The sequence below is a fragment of the Pan troglodytes genome, chromosome 8 (genome assembly GCF_028858775.2).
Source record: "Pan troglodytes isolate AG18354 chromosome 8, NHGRI_mPanTro3-v2.0_pri, whole genome shotgun sequence".
NCBI classification, from domain to species: Eukaryota; Metazoa; Chordata; class Mammalia; order Primates; family Hominidae; genus Pan; species Pan troglodytes.
This window is the reverse complement of record NC_072406.2, coordinates 135,666,221-135,679,885: the sequence shown is the minus strand read 5'-3', so window position 1 is coordinate 135,679,885 and position 13,665 is coordinate 135,666,221.

The following is a 13,665-nucleotide window of genomic DNA, read 5'->3' as shown; positions in this document are numbered from 1 at the left end:
ATGTCTGACATCCAATAAAAAATTAACAGGCATGCAAAGAAGAAGAAAAATAAGGCCCAAAATGAAGAGAAAACATAGTCAATAAAAAAACCAAACATGACACCGATATCAGAATTAGCAGATAAAGACATTTAAAGTTATAACTATATTCCATGTGTTCAAAAAGGTAGTGAAAAGACTGAACATGTTAAGAAGAGACATGGAGAATTGTTTTCTTAAAAATATCAGATTGAACTTCTAGGGATGAAAACTACAAAGTCTGAGATAAAAACATACATTGGTCAAGATTAATGCCAATTAGGCACTGGAGAAGAAAATACTGTGATCTTGAAAACATAGCAGTAGAAACTACCCTAAGTGAAACACACAGAGATAAAAAATTTTTTTTCTTTTTTGAGACGGAGTCTCACTCTGTCACCAAGCTGGAGTGCAGTGGCATGATCTCGGCTCACTGCAACCTCCGCCTCCCAGGTTCAAGTGATTCTCCTGCCTCAGCCTCCCAAGGAGCTGGGACTACAGGCACGCAACACCACTCCCAGCTAATTTTTATATTTTTAGTAGAGACAGGGCTTTACCATGTTGGCCAGGATGGTCTCGATCTCTTGACCTTGTGATCCGCCTGCCCCAGCCTCCCAAAGTGCTGGGATTACAGGCATGAGCCACCGTGCCCGGCCAAGAATTTTTAAATAAACAGAGCATCATTGAGCTATGGGACAACTTCAAGAAACTGAATACACATGTAATTGGAGTCCTTAAAGGAGAGGAAAAAAGTGGGAGACACTTTTAACTGTTTTATTCCAGGAAATAAATAAGTGCTCATAGGATAGAATACTGATATCTCTCTGGAACATGCAAAAGGAAGGAGTCCCTTTTCAGTGTTCTTGTCTTTGAGAAACACTGGAGTCTCAAGCCAGGAAACCTATGCAGTAACAAATGACTACAGGACATGAAAAGAGCTGTTGAAGTCCAAAGCCAGGCAAGAGCTCAGTCTTAGACTGAATGGGCGTTTGTTGGTTTGAGTGATTCCTTTGCTCCAGGTTGGTCAAGACAGGTGCAGCCTGGGTATTTCTCTGTAGTTTGAGCCACATGCTTCCAACAGTGAAAGCATGTTTTTTAAGTCATCCTATGTTTTAGGTCTGAATGGAGAGTTTGCATCTTGGAATGCAGGGGCCTCAGTGCTCCACTGATGGTGTGGCTGGTGTAGCAGAGGTAAGAGTCTCAAAGGTCTTCTGTGCCCTGCAGCACTCATCCTCATCTGCTTCCTGACCACATGGGCCTCTGAAGGCAAATGTAGCCATGTTAACAACGTGCAGTGTGCCTGAGAGGCAGCCCAAGGGATGCCCTCACCTGCTGAAGTCTTAGAGCCATCCCTAGCACTTTGGGAGCCTTCGGATGAGTTAAAAGCAGATGCCCCTACAGGCAGATGAAGCGCATGAGTCTCAGCTTCCTGTGAACTAACAGAGCCCCTGCCCAGTTACATAGCTGCACACGCAGACTTCTGTCTGGCATCTAGCCCCCACTGCACCCCCTAGGCAAAGTGCCTATGGTCAGGGTACAGTGTGCACCATCTTAAGCAATAACTCCTTAGCCAGCTCCACTTGTCCTATTTCCCATGGCATGTGCACACTGCCTGGCCTGTCCAGCAGCTCTCACAGAGTGGTGGGGTTGCCTCTGTAAAGGATCCTCATGGCCTCGGCAGCCCCTCCCCCACTGACAGAAGGAAGCTGTTCTCTTTCCTCTTTCTCACTCTGACTTTGCCTTGCATCTTCAGAGAACTTGGTTGATTTTCCATTCATTTCTGTCTGTTCATTCAACAAAGAGCCATTTCACATAGGAGGAAACATATATGGTTGATTTTGATAAAATGCACATTAAAACAATAATGAGAGATTATTTTCACCCACCATATAGTTAAGAATTAAAAAGAGGGATAATATCAAGTGTTTGCATATATGCAGAGAAATAGGCAGGCTTATACATTGTCATAGGAGTGCAACTGGATGATGAGTTTCAGAAAATAATTTGATTATATCTATCTATCTATCTATCTATCTATCTATCTATCTCAAAACTGCAGCTCTAATAATTCCACTTCTAGAAATCATCACATTTTGAAATACTTCACACGTCTTCAAAGATATATGTAACAAAAATATTCATTGCTTCATTTTCTTCAATTGTGAGAAAATGGAAAGAACATTTAGGTTCTTAGGTTCATTAATAAGGGGTTGGTTAAATAAAATATGCTCCAACTATCCAATCGAATATTGTGTGGCCATTAATGAATGGAGCAGTCCATGTGAACAGCTGGAAAGGCCTCCAAGACAAAATGTTAAATGAAGAAAGCAAGTCACAGAATAACATGCACAGTATAACACAGACCTATTCATACATGACAAAGGTAGAATGTGCATGCCCGTATGTGTGTGTGTGTGTGTGTAAATGCATGCACAATTCACCAAAAGGATATGCACATTGCCTCTGGGAGGGATATAGGTTCAAATCAGCCTAGCTGTGTGAACTCCAATCAGGGCTGAGAGATTTCATGATGGCTTGGTGGCCAATTCAGTGCTTTTGAATTCTTAGTTTATCATGAGGCTGTCACACACCAACAATCACACAAATATATTCAGCCCACACACAGGCAGTGAGAAGAGAGAAGGAGACTGAACCACTGAGAGTAGCTTGGGAGCACTCTGACAGATGAACCCGACTGGTCCGAATTCCCCTCAAAACACTGACCAACTTGGGGGTGGGAGGGCCACAGCTCTTCTCCCACCAGGGCATCCAGCACCACTGCCCATGCAGAAGAGGCCTGAGTTGTCACCAGCAGAGCCTCTGCGTCTTAGCCATGGTCAGTTTCTTTGCTGTTTTTATGGCATCTGCAGGAATGTCCATGGCCATTATCTCAGCTACCTTTTGGCTTCACTTTCTTGTCAGGTCTTGGTGGTGCCTGGCACATATTCTCACCTCAGTCCACCATACATAATGTTGACGACTTTGAGGGGGCCTGCAGTTTCCTTTTTTTTTTTTTTCCTTTTTCTTTTCTTTTCTTTTTTTTTTTAAGATGGAGTTTTGCTCTTGTTGCCCAGGCTGGAGTGCAATGTCACGATCTCGCACTTAGAGATTGGTAGAGAGGCTCACCGCAACCTCTACCTCTCGGATTCAAGCGATTATCCTGCCGCAGCCTCCCGAGTAGCTGGAATTACAGGCATGTGCCACCACACCTGGCTAATTTTGTATTTTTAGTAGAGACGGGGTTTCTCCATGTTGGTCAGGCTGGTCTCAAACTCCTGACCTCAGGAGATCTGCCTGCCTTGGCCTCCCAAAGTGCTGGGATTACAGGCATAAGCCACCATGCCCGGCCCTTGGGGGGCCTTCAGTTTCACTGTGGTCTGAGTCACTTGTCATAAGGGACTCCATTTTGAGACATTTGATATCACAAAACAATATTATATATTAAGGGGGGAGAGAATGAAGAGTGGGATAAATGAAAGACACAAAGAGCCAATGGTAAAAAGGGGTGCACAAAACAGTGGGGGTCATTCACTTTCATTCATTTGTGATCTGATGAAAGCAAAGAAGTATCTAGATTCACTCCTCAAACACAATCTTCAAAAGTTAAAGTGTAAAATGTAAAAATGAATTATAGAAAAAGCCCAAATGAAGTATTTATGACTTCTTTAGAAAAGTAAAATTTTTTCTAAATGTTGCGGCTCTGGAAGAAATCACCAAGGGAAGTGCTGACACATTCCCCTACATCACAATTGGAAACGTCTATACAAAATGCCCTAACAAACTCAAGAGACACAAACAGGCTGATTGTTGCTCTGTTGATTGTGCAATAAATACAAAGTTCATTAAATCAAGGCTCAAAAACCCCAACTGACAGATAAATTAGAACACATATTTGCATTTGAAATGAACTCACCATGTGCTTCTTTTGAATGGGAAGAGCTACTAGAGGCCTTAAAATATAACTCTATTTTTCTCCAAATTCCTCCACCCTAGACTTTCCAGTTCAAACCACCGCATAAATTAAGAAGCCGTCTCCAGCTCCCTGGCTGTGTGGGCTTCCAAGGTGCAGCAGTCTGCGGTCTGGTCCACACATGGTAGGTGTTAACGTGGGCCGGACTTTTCCAGGCATGGGGAGGCTTCAGGACTATTGAAGCACTGTTCAGAGGCCCCACAACTCACACAGTGACTCAGGTGTGCAGCGGGAGGTCAGGGTGATGAGGAATCTACCCTGCCACTCACTGCTGTGGGGCCTGGGGCAGTCACTCAACTTCTCTGGGCTTCCCTCTCTTCATTGTCTCTGCCCTGCCTTCTCAGATGACCCAATGGGTTAATACACAGATGAGGCTTTGCAAAGGGGCAGACTCTGCTTCCTGTTGTTTCCCAGGGCCTAGAGTCCCCCAGCAGGTCTTCTAGCTCTTGTCAGATGCTAAATGCCCTGCCAGCGTTTGGGCCTGTGAATCAGGGTCTCTTCTCTTTTCTGGCTATATAATGCGGCAGGCTCTGCAGTATTTCTGCAGCAGGGTGAAGGATGCCTGGGAATCTTAGCTTTTTCCAAACTCTGTGCAGGAAGAAGGCAGCCTCTCTATTCAGGCCAGGAGGCTCAAAAGTCCTGGGGCATCTCAGCTGCTTCCCACATAGGCATATCCTGGAAGCTCCTGCCTGCAGCTGGTTCTGGGGGAATCTGGGGAGGCTTCACAAAGAAGGTGACACTGGAGGAAGAGGTGGAGCTCCTGGAGTGATGAAGGGAAGGGTCAGCAGGTGCTAAGGGCATGGCAGACTCCCTTGTGGCAGACTAGGGAGTGAGGGGAGAATGGGGATTGGGTTGCAAACAGGAACAAGGCAGGAGCCTTGGGAGGGATTTGAACAGAATCCTGCTGGGGTCAGATGAGGAAGCTCACTCTCCCTGTCCCATGGAGATGGGTTTGCTGGGCTGAGGCTGGAGGCAGGGGCAGGGGCTAGGAGGCTTTTGCAAGTCGTGGAATAACACACACCATGTAATCCTATTTATGTAGGATAAAAACACATGGAGAGGCGCATATGCCTGTGTGTGTAAGGGTACAGCTGTCACTGTGGGGTGGAGGGCACACAGCTCTCATCCCCTAATTCAGTTCTGATTCCAGGACATTTATTCTGGGTTTCAGCCAGGTCTTGGGGCTCTGGAGGACTCATACTTGGTGGCTAACCTCAAGAAACAGTGTTAGTGCAGGAGGCTTGTGATCAGATCTCCACCGTTGAGGGTGTAGACAGAGTGCTATGATAAAGGAGGGGCAAAAGAAGCGAGGGAGTCAGAGCAGGCTTCCTGGAGGAGGTGACGTTTCCACAGGGTGACATGAAGCCCAGGGTATGGGTGAGACCAAAGCAGACTCCATGAGAATCAGCCACACTCACATTTGTCGAAGGCGCCCTCTGCTGTGCCCTCGTCCTGAGCGGGACCTGAGTTGCTGGTGACTGGGAGGTCTCCTCCACCAGGAACCGGGCCTCGGAAGGAGCGAAGCCTGTGGGAGACGGGCTGCTGCCTCTGAATGAGACCCTGCTCCTTGGGGAGTCAGATTCTGTATGGGACCCAGGGGCTGGAATGGCCCAGGACAGAGCAGAAGGCTGCCTGGCGCGCCCCTGGAGACACCCACAGCCTCTCACCTCGAATTCTGGGACCATGCCCTGCTTATCTGGGCTGTGTGGCCAAAGGGAGAGTCCCCCTTCCTTCTTCTCCAAATAGGAGGGCCTCAGGGGCTCCATCTGGCCGTGTGAAGCACATTCGGGTGTTCTGCTGAGCTGACCTCTGCCGGAGGGAATGCACCCTCCACAGGAGCCGGCTCCGCCTGACTTCCAGGCTCCGTGGCCATGTTGAAGAGCAGGACAGGAGCATCCCACTCTGCCCAGAGGCAAAAACGGAGCCACCCCTGGAGAACGGGGGAGGAGGACAGAAATAAACTCCTCTGTGGGGGATCATGTTGGCAATTACATTTGGGGCTTGGGCCCACCCAAAGGGAGAGCTAGACCACCTCTCCCAAAAAGTGATTCATGCTTTGCAGGCGGCAGGCACTTCCTTTGTGTGCCAAAGAGAAATGTGTGCCAGATTGCTGGAAGTGAGCAGCAGATAAAAATACAACTCAAGTCCCCGGAGCCACACCTCCTGGCTGCTTTGCAAATAGCCTGCTCTGGAAAAACCCGACTTGGAGAGTCCTCCGGAGTCAAAACTCGCCGCAGTCTGATGGAGGCATGGCCTGCCCCCTGGTGGTCTGGGTCCTGCAGAGCGACACCGCTTTCCCACCCTTCCGACGCCGCAAGTTTGGCACAAAGTCCAAGTGAGCATTTATTTGAAAATAATCCTGCGTTCTTCCTCAACTTCGGGACTTTTTGATGGCATGTCTAACAGAGAAATATTTCATCTCCATTCCCGACACAGGCTGTGCTTTCTATAACATTTACTGACTTCTCTCCTATTCAGCAAAAACAAGAAAGTTTTCCTGTAAGGATGAACTCTACAGACAGAAAAGTGGTTTTGTCGTTAAACCGTAAAGAGAAGAAAGGTTTAGAAAAGCAGAGAAACTCCAAGCTGATGTGCGTGCGTGCTGTTCGGTTCATTCCCTGGGTATCAAGTGTTATTGAAGATGCTGAAATTTAATGTCCGACATGGCAGCATAACACAGGCTTGAGAGGACCAGGCTCTACCTGGGTCAAATTCCCACTCTACCTCTTACCAACTGTGTGAACTTAAGCCAGGCATTTAAACTCTCCATGCCTCAATTTTCTCACCTATAAAGGGGGGATATAATAGAATCTATTTCATGGAGTCTGTGCGGGGATTAAATGGGTTGATACACATAAGCTATTTGAATGATGCCCTGCACGTGCGTGGTGTGTGCTATACCTGCATTTGAGATTGCTGTTGCTGCTGCCATTGTTATTTTAAAGTGCAACAGTAAACAATTTAACAATCAGATCTTGATATACAAATAAGAAGTGTGGCAAACATCTGTCACTTTTAGCCACCAGTCTCCAAAACCCGTTCCACTTGGGGGCTGGTCCCTTTCTGTACTGTGGACATAAAGAGCGCCAAAATCTCCTTTTCCATCCTTGGGTAGGTGGGTTGTTGGCCAGGTAGCCTCCACACAGGGCAGGAACCTACCGTGCAGAAAGGGCACACAGATGCAGAGACAGCCAGGTTAATCTAGGGTGGCAGAGGGGTGCCAGAGTCCTTCAGCAGAGCTGGGAGTAGTCAGTGCAGGTAGGAGGGAGAGAGGTGGCCCCGCAGGCCAACAAGTGCCAGGTGATCTTGCTGGGCCCTGGGGTGACAGCCCCCTTGTTTCTTGTTTCATCAATTCTCTGCCCCTCCTCTGAATTCCATGAGCTGCCCAGTGGCTTCACTTAGTCATAGTTCTGTCACTTCTACCCAAGAATCCTGAGAGCAGCAGACTAGGGCCCAGAGAAGGCAAGTGGCTTACTCAGGGTCACACAGCAATTCCATGGCAGAGCCAGGCTGTACCTGCTTAAGTTGGCCACCGTGTCCTAGTGAGCTAGTATGTCCTTCCCAGCTCTGCCATATCCAAGGTCAAGGACACAGGTGGCTCTTTTAGAAGCCACAACAGATTTGGAGGAGTAGTGACAAATTCTTAGCTGCTGTGGGACATGAGAAAAGCTCAAACCGGTACCTTTCTTCCCCTGCTGCCGACTTTCTTCTTAGTTACAGATCCCTTCTGTCCAGGCAACATCTGTGGTTGATGGCTCACGGGCTCCCCCGAGTGGTCATTGGCTGGCAGCAGAAACCCTGGAGGCTTTGACTAGGGACTTTCAGAACTGAAGACAGAGACCCTGAAAAAGAGGAGGGCAACTGTGTCTTGGCCTCTGACTCTCATGCATGGTCAGGTAAGGTTAGGCCCCTGGAAGCAGAGGGGGCTCAGACCCGAGCAGTGTTTCAGATAGTGAATGTGTTCCTGGGACTGGATTCTCCCTGAGGCACTCACCTGGAGGTTTCGGCCCCTGGAGGCCCCTGCCACGCTGGTCTTGGTTATTCTGTGGATCTGTAACCCAGGCTCCCCATGTTCTGAGTTCAGTGACATGCATGGGGCTCATCTCCACTTTACGGGCTCCAAAGGTAGTTCACAAACTGCTGAGTATCACGCAGAAAGAGAGACGCATGTGCTCCAGGGCGGGGGTGTGCCTGAGCATGCCTCACTCACGTGCACACACACAAGCCCACACACACGCACACACATATGTACATATGCACACGCATGCAGGCACATGCACACACACCTGCACACACGCATATATGGACACACACGTGCACAGGCACAACCACAAACCACTTTGTCAACATATCATTAGCTGAGCTGTCACTTTGTTTTTCTTTTCCACTTTTTCCTCAGCTGCTCTGGTAGAGCACACAAGAAAAAACAGAACTTTAGAGTCATACAGAATAAAATTAAAATGGAAATGCTCATTTTTCTTGCACAATTAATTTAACCTCCTAAGCCTCGGTTTCCTTCTCTGTAAAATGGGGCTGTAGTTTGGTAGTTTGGGGCCATGGCCATTTCCTTGTTTGATTGATGGGGTTGGGTTGGGCTTTTTTTCCCTTCCGGTGTGTGCATGTGTGTGTGTGTGTGTGTTGTTTTGTTGCTGTTGAGAGAGAGGAATGCCATTTTTATCTGGAAGTGAACATTGCTTTTGAATGTGTCTGGGGGAAGTTTTCAAATGTGGTTGGAGGCCACAAACAGCCCACTGGTCTTCTCTTCCATCCGCTCTCTTCTAACCCGCCCTCCTTTTCCACTGTTTCTTAAAAACCCTCCCATTGTGGAGTCACATTATTTTTTTGAGTGGGTGTAAGACACAGACACAGACGCAGGGTTAGGACCTGGTGTGGCAGCTGCAGGCAGCACGTTCTCACCTACCCATTTCCCTGCAACTACCAGCATCAAGATGCTGGCACCTCCTCCATGCCTGGACTCCCCACACTCCAGTTTTCAGCTGCCACCTCAGGAATACTGCAGAGAGTAACAACAGCGGGTAAGGGAATGGAGCAAGTGGGCGCTGCAGGACCTGCTGGCACCCAAATTCCTTATCATTAGGGTGACAGCACAGCACAGCTTTCTTTTGCCCTCATGATAGGGCAAGAAGGCTCAGAAGGGTGGTCAATGTGCCCGGCAGAAGAGGTACGACCTTTTGCCTTTGGAGAACATTGGATATCCTAAAGCACAGCTTACAAGGTGCTCTGAGCTAGAATTCCTGCCTGCCTCGCCAGTGTCATCTTGACCAATCCCCTCTCATTCTGTTCACTCTGCCAGGCTGAGTGAACCCATTTTCAGCTCATCAAGTGGGCCACCCTTCATCTTGCTTCTGGGACTCTGCTTCTCTGGTCTCTTGGCCTGGGAGGGACTGTCCTTTCCGTGCTCTGTCTGGCTAACTCTGAACTTGTCCTTAGAGCTTAGCTCATGCATCACCTTTTAGGGCACCACCCCCCCGCCCCCAGGCCATCCTCAGCCCAATCTTCATGATCCCCTTTCCTGGGACTTCTTAGCCCTCCCATTGCCTTTTCACCTTTTCTATCTATCTTTTCTACCCATGAGGCGGTAGGATTTCCAGAGGTGAGGACATTCTATGCTGTGTCCCTGTGATTGGCACAGTGTCTGTCATACAAAAGCCACCCAGTAAATATTGGTTAAGGAAATACATGAATGAGACATAGTGATATGCACAGACATGTAGAGCTAGAAGAACTTATTTTTGAGTTAAGCTTCCCCAACAAATGATCTAATTTTAAAATGCAAACTTGGAGGCAGATAGAGCAGGGGTCTTTGCAAGCGGGCAGGTTTACACATCACTTGTAAAGCAGGACAACTTTGTGCTTTTCATGTGCATTTGTTGTCTTTGCCCCCCGCCCCCAACACCATCCTCTCTCCTTTTGGGGTATTTCTCCTCCATCACTGCATGCCACCCGGGAACTACCAGTGTAGGAGCCCTGCCCTCCCTTAGGTCAAGGATGGATGTGAGATCAAGCAGGACCAATTGGACTTTCTCCTAGGATTCAAAATCTGGGGCAGAGAGACTTAAGGATGAAATTGTATTGATTGTTGGTAACTCATTCACTGCAGTAGTCAATCCTCAGCAAAGTTCTGAATAGTTCCCATTGCCTGTGGCAGAAATAACTAGTGCTGTCCAGAGTTCCACCTCTACTTCTTCCTGGGAACAGACTTAGACTACATTTCCCAGGCTTCCTTGCACTTAGTGGGATGTGAATGGAAGTGGTAAGTCCATTTCCCAACGTGGCCCATTACAAACCTTCCATACATGGGCCTCACTCTGTCTCATCCTATATTGGCTGAATGGAGAGGATTCCATTCAGCCAATATAAGATGAGACAGAGTAAGGACCTAGAACTGAGAGGAGCTACAAGATGGAAGGAACCCGGGTGGCTAAATGACTGTAGAGCAAAGAGCCACCCTCCCACCCACCCCTGGCCTGATAAGGCTATGACACATTGAAGTGTATTAAGCTACTGAAATGTTGGGTTTCTTATTACGGAAATTACTCTACCTGCGTTAATTCTGGTTGTGCCCACTTCGGAGCCTCCAGCTGTCCCATAGATTCTTTCCAACAAATTTCTTTTATACTCAAGGTTTTCTACCCATGGTCACATTTTGTTGTTTGCAATCAAAGGACCCTCATGTTATGACTTGGTGGTGGCTATAGAGACCATTTTCCAAAAGTAAGGTCCAGAGAGGTGAAGTAAATAGCCCATGAACAAACACATGTAAATGGCAGATCTGAGCCTGGAACCCAGACCTCCTGACTCCTCATCAACCCCCTTTCCATTGCCCTGGGATCTATCTTGCCCAGAACATAAATCTGGTTTCCTGTGATGGCAGCAAAATGCAGTGTCACCTCCATGCATCGATTTTGCCCAGAGGACCCCGCGCCTTCATTGGGGGCTCAGAGCAAGGATCGATGTGGGGCCCAGATCCTTGGCTGTAAATCACAGCAGAGAGAGCACAGCAGAGTTATCTTCTGGCAATAAATTCACCTCCAGCCAGCAGCCCAGCTTTTCTCCTTTCATGATTCTACCTCGTAGATTAGACAATGTTTGAAAGAGAGAGTGGGACCATTCCTTGCTTCGTTTATTTTCCCCTAATACTTTTAAAGAAACTTTTAATTTTGAAAAAGAATTTAGATTCACAGAAGAGTTGCAAAGATAGTACAGAGAGGTCCAGTATACCCCTTACCCAGCTTCCCCGCACGTTATCATCTTCTATAGTACAATAATTAAAACTAAGAAATTAACATCAGCACTAGTAGTAACTCAGCTACAACTTGATTGGGTTTCCCCAATGTTTCCACTGATGTCCTTTTCTGTTCCAGGATCCAATCTAGGATATGATGGTCATCATATCTCCTTCATATCTGCCAATCTGTTAGAGCTTTTCAACCTTTCCTTGTTTTTCCTAACATTGAGAGTTTTGAAGAGTATGTGTCTGGTTTTTGGTAGACTGTCCTTCAGCTTGGGTTTGTCTGATGTTTTCTCATTAAGAGAGTGTTGTTTTGGATTTGGGAGAAGAATAATACAAAGATGGAAACGCTTCCCTTTGCACCATGTCAAGCTGCACATGATGTCAACATGACTGACTGGAAGTGATGAGAACTTTGGTCACTCAGTTGAGGTGACACCTGCCAGTTTCCACCATCATGCAATTTACTTTCTTTCCCTCTCCATACTTGATTTGTCATGAGTGAGTCACTAGGTCTAGCCCACACCCCAGGAGAGAATTTTCCCTCAACACCTTTGAGACATGAACGATGCCCCCTGGGGTCTGATGACCTCCTGCTCAGCTCTAGGGAGAGGGGAGGGCCAAGCCAGTGGCCCTGGCTCAGCAGGTCCTACTTTTTACAATTCTGCTCAGCTGCCCACTTGCCGCTCAAGGACAGGAGAGAGGCTGGCTGAGAACTGGCCTCTTGTTAAGAGCCTGGTGAAGGCTGGCAGGTTGGGGCCAGGTGGGGATGCTGACGAGGTTTGGGGGTGATCGGGCTGCCGCTTCTCCATCTCATGGTTCTTCCCTACCTGCAGCAGAGAGAGAGAGGCCCATCTTCCCTCTTTGGGAAGCTGAGAGGTTCAGAGAGCACACAGACTTGGGGTTCTAGTCTTTCAGAAGTCTGAGATGTTGGTACTCCTCCATCTGGCAGGGCTCTGGATGATGGAGCCAACACAGAAAGAAAAATGGCCAGGTGGGAAGTATAGGGCTGTTTTGTCTGGCCAGATGCCCAGAACCTCCGATGTGAACCTTGGGTAAAAAAGCTCCATTGAAGAGAAAAGCTTCCAGTCAAGAGCAACTCATATTTTTGGAATGTGGAGTCTCCGGCGTGCACTGGGAGAAGAGGAGGCAGAGGCTGGATCTGTCAGGCAAAATCTGGGCACACTTACCTAGATCAGCCCACTACCTGCCTGGTCACCGGTGGGCAGAGAGAGGCAAGCCTGCTTCTAGAACAGTAGTTCTCAACTTTAGTTGCATGTTAGACTCTCCTGAAGAGCATCAAAAATCATTCATTTCCCGGGTTCTGCCTCTAAACTGACTATAATTTAATATTTCTCAGTGGGGTTTGGAAACCAGTATTTTTAAAATAATCCCCAGGTGATGGTTTCCCCAGGTGTTGAGCTAAGATTGTAACCCATTGCTTTGCTCCTCAAAATGTGGTCCTCTGACCAGCATCAGCTGGGAGACTTAGACTAGCCCAGCCCTGGGCACCCCAGCACAGCTGAGTCAGAAGCTGCCTGTTAACAAGATCCTGGGGAAGTTTGGGAGGCGCTGGATTAGCAGGTAGGGTGTGCCTCCTGGATGGGAGCAGGAGAGCGGCTGCCCCCCGGTGGAGGAAGCACAGAGCAGGGCTAGAACATGGGCAACCACCTTTGAAACACAGTCACCATGCCCTCCAGCAAATGCTGCGGACGCCGACCAAACAGCTTAGCAACCCTCCTCCCGTGACAGGGACAAGCGTCAGGCAGGTGCTGGGAGAAGCTGCCAGTGTTTCTCAACATGTCTGCCTCCCTGGGAGATGAAGCATGGGCAGAATCCCCCAGCTTCCCACGGACAGGACAGAAACGTCAAGGGGGACAAACACCTTCTCGCCAGTGGGTCCTGCCTCCTTACCTCCCACTGCAGGCCTTCCTTGGGCAGGCCCTGTTTAAATCCCTCTGGGCCTCAGCTACCTTCTCTGTAAAGTGGAAGCAATAATGATTTTCTTGTGAGTTGGTCACTGATGAGATGGCCCAGGTGAAAAGCTGGGCCTGGTGTTCAGTACTGGTGAAGGCACAGTCAGGGCCTGCTTGGAACAATGTATTCAAGCCAGGGGCACTTCTCTGGGACCAAATGAGCCCATTCCTCCCACCTCCTGAGCAGCACCTCCTCCCTCTCCTCTCCTCTACCATCCCCTCCCCTCCCCTTCCCTCCCCTCCCCTCCCTCTCCCCTCCCATCCCCTACCCTCTCCTTCCCCTTCCCCTCCTTGTCTCCTCTCCTCTCCTCTTCTCTCCCTCCTCCTCCTCTCCCCTCTTCTCTTCTCCTTTCCTCTCCTCTCCTCTTCTCTCCTCTCCTCTCCCTCCTCCTCCTCCCCCTCCCCTCTCCTCCTCCCCCTCCCCTCTCCTCCTCCCCCTCCCCTCTCCT